Source organism: Canis lupus, chromosome 5, assembly GCF_003254725.2.
Source record: "Canis lupus dingo isolate Sandy chromosome 5, ASM325472v2, whole genome shotgun sequence".
In the NCBI taxonomy this organism is placed as follows: domain Eukaryota; kingdom Metazoa; phylum Chordata; class Mammalia; order Carnivora; family Canidae; genus Canis; species Canis lupus.
Window position 1 is genome coordinate 34,795,580 of NC_064247.1, and position 8,895 is coordinate 34,804,474.

General features: G+C 42.7%; 1 long non-coding RNA gene across 1 annotated transcript in view; it reads left to right on the forward strand.

Moving 5' to 3' along the window:
- Positions 1–646: 646 nt before the first annotated feature.
- The window catches only part of LOC112647371 (uncharacterized), a 57,419-nt gene continuing 49,170 nt past the window's right edge, over positions 647–8,895 (forward strand). Inside the window, exon 1 of the long non-coding RNA XR_003128295.3 lies at positions 647–749. This is a non-coding gene — a long non-coding RNA (uncharacterized LOC112647371). The remainder of the gene's footprint in view (positions 750–8,895) is intronic.

Below are 8,895 nucleotides of genomic sequence, written 5' to 3' on the forward strand. Positions count from 1 at the left end.
ACAGTAGGGTAAGGTTATAGTGGCTGTGTGGTGTCTAAACAGATTGGTCGGGAAAGCTTCTCCAAAGGGGTGATATTTGAGCAGATGCCTAGTGAAGCGAAGGAGCAAGCCACGAGAACATCAAAGGGGGACTCTATTCCAGGCAGAGGAAACAGAAGTAAAGGCTCTGGGAGGTGAGTGTGCCTGCACAGGAAGGGAAAAAAGGCCAGTAGGGCAGGGGTGAAGGGAGCCAGGGAAACAGTAGAGGGAATGAAGTGGCAGAGGTGGCCAGGGGCCAGATGGTTTAGAGCCCTGTAAGCGAAGGTAAGGACTTTGGGTTTCAAATGTCAGCTATTATCATGGCAGCTTTATTCTTTGCTGTGTCCCGAGTGTTGGCCCTATTATAAGCAGCTCTGCTTCCTCCTGCAGAGCAGAATTTGGTGTCTGCTCTCCACTCCACAAATGAATGGCTCCTGAAGACACTGTTGTGTAGGCAGGGGGGATAAAAAGCTGGTTCTCAGGTTGGGGGTTGGACGGGGGTGTTGGGTCACGGCTCTGGAAACGCGGGAAAAGACACCTGTCCTGAGCTTTGACCGACACACTGCCGGACCACTGGAAAGAAACAATGTTTCAATTCCCGGAGAGGGGAGGGGCCACTTCCGGTGGGCCCTAGAGCATCATGGGAGGAGTCGGGTGGAAGGATGGAGAGGCCGGAAGTGATCCGCCGCCACGATCGATGCCTGGCGTGAGGCGACAGCGGCGCCCGCACAGTGAGTGTGCGAGTCGGGGGTTCGCCAGGCGGGAGGGGTTTGCGCCCCCGTTCATTTCTTGCTGGAGGTGACAGAGAATAGCCTCCTGAGGCAGTGCGGCGGCGAAGGGATGAGATTGGGACTGGGGAGTGAATTTTGAAGGCGGGGGTGGGGGTGGGGTGCCCGAAGAACATTTCTGGAAAGTTCTTGAGCCACGTGGCATGCGGTTGTAAAGTGAATGTGCTTCTGTGATCTGTCATGCCGAAACTAGTTCGGGTTCCGCCCCCCGGGCGTCCGCGGCGCTGTTGGTGGAATCCTGGGGAAGTGTAGGGTTGTGATGCTCAGAAGGCACCACGCCTCCCAGCCGCGCTCCTCACCCCGGTGCCTCCTCATTTGACCCCTTTGGACCCTTTGCCCTTTGAACCTTTGCAACTAGGGCTCCCGTCTCCCGTCTCCCAGAGCGAGAGCGAGAGCGAGAGAGAGAGAGAGAGAGAGAGCCTTGAACCCTGGTTTCCGAGAAGGGGCTGAGGACACAGGCCGCCCTCCTGTGAAGGTCAGGAGGCCCGCAAGAGAAGAAAAGCGCTTTTCCTGGGTGCTTCCCCCAAAGAGAGCTGTTTCTGTCCCTTCATCACCGGGCGGGCTTTGTTTTTCCTAGTGGGCTCCGAGCAGCATCTTGGCGGAGGCCTGGGAACCAGGGCAGGGGAGGAACCAAGGCTGGTAAATCCATCCTCCAGTCAAGTTCTTCCTCTCTGCCTACGGCTGACTCTTGGGCTTCCCGCTTAGGGAAATGTGACCCCTGAAGGCCGCCGCGAAGGTGGCCGGGGACACTGGTATGTGTCACATGTGCCCGAACCTCTGCCACGGCCCCGGCCCCGGAGGCAGAATTTAGGTTTGCTCCCTGACAGCTGCTGTGTTGGCCCTGGAATGTTAATCCCCTCCCAAGGCTTGGAGGAGGGCAGCCGCTTTTTAGCAGCTGTGCCAATGAGCTCATCCATCAAATGACCCTCTCCTCTTCACCTTTCTACTCAGTTATATGCACCTCTTTGAGGAGATGTGGATGTGAAATCTCCGTAAGGAGCGGGTTACTTTGGTTTATTTTATTTATTATTATTATTTTTAAATATTTTATTTATTCGTTCACGAGAGACACGGAGAGAGAGGCAGAGACACAGGCAGTGGGAGAAGCAGGCTCCGCGGGACCCGATCCCAGGACCACGGGATCACGCCCTGAGCCAAAGGCAGACGCTCAACCACTGAGCCACCTAGGCGTCCCTTGTTTCTTTACTTAAAAAATATGAGCCTTTAAAAAAAATTCCAAGATCTAGGGGTGCCTCGTTGGCTCAGTCCATGGAGTGTGGGGCTCCTGATCTCGGGATGGTGAATTCAAACCTCATGTCGGGCGTAGAGATTGCTTAAATAAAGTTTCCACAGCTAGCGTTTATGTTACAGAAAGACTGAAAAATTGAATCACACTTCAAAGGAAAAACTTAAATCACTCCTAAAATTTTAGGAGTTTATCTAAATTTTGGGCTAAATTCTTTTGTACTTTTCACCCCATATATTTTTTTTACGTATTTTTTTAATTGGAGTTCAATTTGCCAACATATAGCATAACACCCAGTGCTCATCCCGCCAAGTGCCTCAGTGCCTGTCACCCAGTCACCCCAACCCCCTGCCCACCTCCCCTTCCACCACCACTAGTTTATTTCCCAGAGTTAGAAGTCTCTCATGTTCTGTCTCCCTCACTGATATTTCCCACTCATTTTTCTCCTTTCCCCTTTATTCCCTTTCACTATTTTTTATATTCCCCAAATGAATGAGACCATATAATGTTTGTCCTCCGATTGACTTATTTCACTCAGCATAATAACCTCCAGTTCCATCCATGTCGAAGCAAATGGTGGGTATTTGTCATTTCTAATGGCTGAGTAATATTCCATTGTGTACATAAACCACATCTTCTTTATCCATTCATCTTTCGATGGACACCGAGGCTCCTTCCAGTTTGGCTATTGTGGACATTGCTGCTAGAAACATCGGGGTGCAGGTGTCCCGGCGTTTCACTGGTAAATCCCCAGCAGTGCAATTGCTGGGTCATAGGGCAGATCTACTTTTAACTCTTTGCAGAGCCTCCACACAGTTTTCCAGAGTGGCTTCACCAGTTCACATTCCCACCAACAGTGCAAGAGGGTTCCCCTTTCTCCACATCCTCTCCAACATTTGTTGTTTCCTGGCTTGTTAATTTTACCCATTCTCACTGATGTGGGTGGTATCTCATTGTGGTTTTGATTTGTATTTCCTTGATGGCCCATGATGCGGAGCATTTTCTCATGTGCTTGTTGGCCATGTGTATGTCTTCTTTGGTGAAATTTCTTTTCATGTCTTTTGCCCATTTCATGATTGGATTGTTTGTTTCTTTGCTGTTGAGTTTCATAAGTTCTTTATAGATCTTGGATACTAGCCCTTTATCTGATATGTCATTTGCAAATATCTCCTCCCATTCTGTAGGTTGTCTTTTAGTTTTGTTGACTGTTTCTTTTTTTTTTAATAAATTTATTTTTTATTGGTGTTCAATTTGTCAACATACAGCATAACACCCAATGCTCCTCCCATCAAGTGCCCACCTCAGTGCCCGCCACCCAGTCACCCCCACCCCACGCCCTCCTCCCCTTCCACCACCACTAGTTCGTTTCCCATAGTTAGGAGTCTTTCATGTTCTGTCTCCCTTTCTGATATTTCCCACTTATTTTTTCTCCTTTCCCCTTTATTCCCTTTCACTATTTTTTATATTCCCCAAATGAATGAGACCATATAATGTTTGTCCTTCTCCAGTTGATTTATTTCACTCAGCATAATACCCTCCAGTTTCTTTTGCTGTGCAAAAGCTTCTTATCTTGATGAAGTCCCAATAGTTCATTTTTGCTTTTGTTTCTCTTGCCTTCATGGATGTATCTTGCAAGAAGTTACTGTGGCCAAGTTCAAAAAGGGTGTTGCCTGTGTTGTCCTTGAGGATTTTGATGGAATCTTGTCTCACATTTAGATCTTTCATCCATTTTGAGTTTATCTTTGTGTATGGTGTAAGAGAATGGTCTAGCTTCATTCTTCTGCCTGTGGCTGTCCAATTTTCCCAGCACCATTTATTGAAGAGACTGTCTTTTTTCCAGTGGATAGTCTTTCCTCCTTTGTCGAATATTAGTTGACCATAAAGTTGAGGGTCCACTTCTGGATTCTCTATTCTGTTCCATTGATCTATTTCACCCCATATTTGTAAACATATACACAATTTTTAAAGATTTTATTTATTCATGGGAGACACAGAGAGATGCAGAGACATAGGCAGAGGGAGAAGCAGGCTCCCTGCGAGGAGTCCGACATGGGACTCGATCCTGGGGTCTCCAGGATCACACCCTGGGCTAAAGGCAGCGCTAAACCACTGGGCCACCGGGGCTGACCCCTACACAATTAAAAAAAATTATTTATTTATTAATGGGAGACACAGAGAGAGGGGCAGAGACACAGGCAGAGGGAGAAGCAGGCTCCATGCAAGGAGCCGGACGGATTCAGTCCCAGGACCCGGGGATCGTACCCTCGGCTGAAGGTGGCACTAAACTGCTGAGCCACCTGGGCTGCCCTCTACACAATTTTTAAAAACAAGTTTTTAAACATATACACAGCCAATAGGCATGTTTTTGTGTCTTGCCTTTAAAATTTAAGAGATGATGAAAAGTTTTGTATGTTAACTCTTCTTCCACATCATTTTTTTTTTAAGGATTTTATATACTTGAGAGAGGTGAGGGGGAGGGTGGGGCAGAGAGATAGAGTCTCAGGCGGACTCCGGGCTGAGCAGGAAGCCTGATGCAGGGCTTGTTCTCATGACTGAGATCATGACCGGAGTCCAAAACCATGAGTCCGAGGCTTAACTGACTGAGCCACCCAGGCCTGGCCCCCACATCATGATTTTTTAATAGTTACTTAACACTCCATCCTGTGAATGTACCATAACATACTTAACTGGTTTTCTATTGTTAGGAATTTATGGTGCTCTAATTTTTTGTTCCTTGGAATATTCTAGTAAACCTATGTGCACATATGTTTATGCATATCTTTAATTATGAAATTTATAAAATAGTAAATTTTGTGGTCAAAGGCTACAGATGTTTTAAGGTTTGCAATAATGGAGTCCCTGCTGTTGGAGTCTCCACAGTGATGGAGATTGTGTTTTTGCATAGGAAAGCAAAAAATACTAATGATCATGATCATCAAATGTTGTAAATATGCCATAATCAATGCAGCAACCTACTTGCAAAAAGATGACAAATCTTGCAAAAATTGCAGAATTTAATGAAGTTGGTGGAAGTGGTATTAGAAATCTGCTTGAATTTTGAAAAGCCATTGATCAATATGAATGCAGCAGCATTGAACTTAACTAGTTAACAGTTGAACTGAAAATGGATCTAATAATTGTTTCACAATAATGAGTTCAGAATCAAAGGATTAGGAAGGCCCTTAAAGATACCAGTGAAGCCATCACACATTTTTGCAAAAAAGGACATTCTTTGTGATTGCATTGCAGAATTCAGCATAAGGGATGTTATAGCATGTATTTAGTCTAAAGATTAGCAGAGAGTTGCAATTACAAGCTAAATCTTGTAAAATATAACAAAATAAACTTATTTCAATAAGTTTGGTTTTATTTTTGGGGTAAAATCTCAGACTGTCCTCTCTCCCAAATTTATTATTGTAGTTTTGGACTTAATTTTAATTTAGATTCACTTTGAAATGTGGTTTTCCCAGATGACATGTTTGTCTAGGTAGGAGATCACAAGGATTTATAAAAAAACTGCAAAACTATTAAGTGAGTTCAGTAGGGTTTCATACACAAATCAATTGTATTTGTATATGATGTATGCTAGTAATGAAAATGTGGATACCGACATTAGAAATATAGTACCATTTATAGTAGCTAAAAAACAAAAAGAAAGGAAAAGAAAAATTTAGATGTAAATCTAAAAAAAAAAGTGGGGGATCCCTGGGTGGCGCAGCGGTTTAGCGCCTGCCTTTGGCCCAGGGTGCGATCCTGGAGACCCGGGATCGAATCCCACGTCGGGCTCCCGGTGCATGGAGCCTGCTTCTCCCTCTGCCTGTGTCTCTGCCTCTCTCTCTCTCTCTCTCTCTCTCTCTCTGTGACTATCATAAATAAATAAAAATTAAAAAATAAAAAAAAGTGGGATTCTGTATGTCAAAAACTATAAAACCACTGATTAAAGAATTCAGGAAAGATACAGATAGAGAGACATACCACATTCGTGAATTGGAAGAATCAACATAGTAAATATGTCAATTCTAGCAAACCGATAAGCAGATTTAATACAATTCCTATCAGAATTTAAAACTCTAGCTTTTAAGTTTGACATATAGCATTCAGATTATTAATTTTGCCAAAACATGGTGATTGTATTATTTCCCTCAGTGAGAAGTTTTAAACAATTTTATGGAGGTATAGCTGACATAATATAAAAGCACATATTTAAAGTGTATTGGCATATGTGTATGCTGTGATGCCATCATCTGAGTCAAGGTAATGAACATGTCCTATTATCCCTAAGTCCTCTGCTTCTTGTAATTCTTCCTGGTGACCACTGGTCAGGTTTCAGTCACTACAGATTAGTTTTTATATATTAGAATTTTATGTAAAAGGAGTAATAGAGTTTACACTTTTTTGGGGGAGGGTTTGTCTACCTTACTCAGCATAATTAGTTGGAGATTTGTTCACTTTTTTATATGTTAGTAATTTATTTTTAATGCTAAGTAACATTCCATTGTACAGATTTACCATAGTTCGTTTCTCCATTCACTTGTTTATGGACATATGGGTTGTTTCTATTTGGAGGCTATTACACTTGTTTCACCATTCCCTCCCCTCCAGCGGCCACTGTTTTCTGTATTTATGAGTTTATTTTGTTGGTTCATTTATTTTATTTTTTTTTAGATTCCACATATAAGTGAAATCACATGGTATTTGTCCTACTCTGACTAATTTCATGTAGTGTAATAACCTTGAAGGTCCATCCATGTTGCAAATGGGAAGATTGCATTCTTTTTTTATGCCTGAATAATCGTCCATTATATAGTGTGTGTGTGTGTGTATATATATATATATACACATATGCACATATGTATGTATACACACATGTATATGTACAGATATGTATATATATATCGCAATTTTTTAATCCATTCATCTACTGGTGGACACTAATTGTTGCTACCGTATTTTGGCTACTGTAAATAATTGTGCAGTGAACATGTCTGGGGGTAGTGTGGTGGTAGTTAGTGCATGTATCTTTTCAACTTAGAGTTTTCATTTTTTTTTTCAGATAAATCTGCAGAAGTGAGTTTGCTGGGTTGTAGGGTAGTCCTATTTAAAAATTTTTGAGGAACCTCCATACTGTTTTCCATGGTGGCTGCACCAGTTTCCATTCCTGCTACCAGTGCATGAGGGCTCCCTTTTTAACACATCCTTGCCAACACCTGTCATTCTGACAGGTATGAAGTGGTGTAATGTTTATTTTAAATCTTTTGGCTCTTTAGAAATTAGGTTATTTATTTATTTATTTATTTATTTTGAGTTTTTAGACCTCTTTAAGTCTTCTGGATACAAGTCCTTTATCAGGGATGTAATTTCCAAATACGTTCATCTGTGGCTTATCTTTTCATCCTTTTTAACAGTGTTTTCAAAGAGCAGAAACTTTACATTTTGATGAAGTCCAATTTATCAGTTTTTTATTTCCTGGCTTGTACTCTTGGAGATGTAGCTAAGAAATCTTTGCTTAAGCCAGAGTCACAAAGATTTACTCTCATGTTTACTCCTAGAAGTTTTTGTGATTGTAGTTTTGATTTTCTCTTTGATCTAAAATTTTCCTTGAGAAATTTTATTTATTTTGAATTTTTTTCATTTTAAACTTTTGTTAGTAATCTTAGACATATTTGAGAATGTGGGTTGTACAATTTATACTGTAAAAGACTGAAGCTGACAGGGTTGGGAGGTAGGGGAGAGTAGATGCTGCAAGAGGGACAGGAGCCCATAAGATAGTCTTATGTAAAGTCACCATTTTTGCTGTACTGACTCCCTCTTTCTGGAGACCAAATTCCTAATGTTTGCATTCTGCCACTTCTTTCTTGCATAATCTTTTGTCCTTCTTTTCTGAAGGTTTTTTTCCCCTTCTCTTCCTCTCTGATTTTCTCATTCATTTGGTCAGAAAATTCTTGTGTGCTACCTTCATAATACACCTAGCATCCTGCACTCTCATAATTTCCCAGGGCTGTTTCTCCAGTATGAACCACTGTCATTTGTTATCTTTTATTTTACTGTAGGCTCCTTCCTAGTCTCCCAGTTTCTACACTTGCCACCTTCAGTCTGTTTCTCAACGTGGCAGCCAGAGTAATTTTTTTTTAAATGTGTGCTATATTATGTCTTCTCTACTTTAAACCCTCCAAGGCTTTCACATCTCTGAGTAAAAACACAACTCTGTGGAGAAACCCTCAGGCTGTACAATATCTGGCCCCTGGTTCCTCTCCTATGTCATAACTCTTTATTTTGCTCATTCTCCAGCCCTTGCCATATGCCCACCTGCCCCTACTCCAGGGCATTTTCTGTTTTTCCCCCTGCCTGGAAGTATTCTGACCTCACATACTCACTTGGCTTACTCACTTGGTTCCTGCAGATCTCCACTCAAAAGTCTTTTTTTTTTTTTTTTTAAAGATTTTATTTAAGAGGGAGGATAGGAGTGGGGCAGGGGGTGAGGTTCAGAGGGAGAGGGAGAAGTAGACTCCTGATGAACAGGGAGCCTGACCCTACTTATTTATTTCCCACTAAAACTTACCATCTGACATGTTATGTGCCTTATTTGTTGGTTGCCTTTCTACTCTTGTAGAATGTAACTTCTCAGAGGGCAGGAGCTCACTGCTGTATGCACAGAACATAAAACAGTGCCTAGGGGATCCCTGGGTGGCTCAGCGGTTTAGTGCTTGCCATTGGCTCAGGGCATGATCCTGGAGTTCTGGGATGGAGTCCCACATTAGGCTCCCTGCATGGAGCCTGCTTCTCCCTCTGCCTGTGTCTCTGCCTCTCTCTCTCTCTTTCTCTCTCTCTCTCTGTCTCTTATGA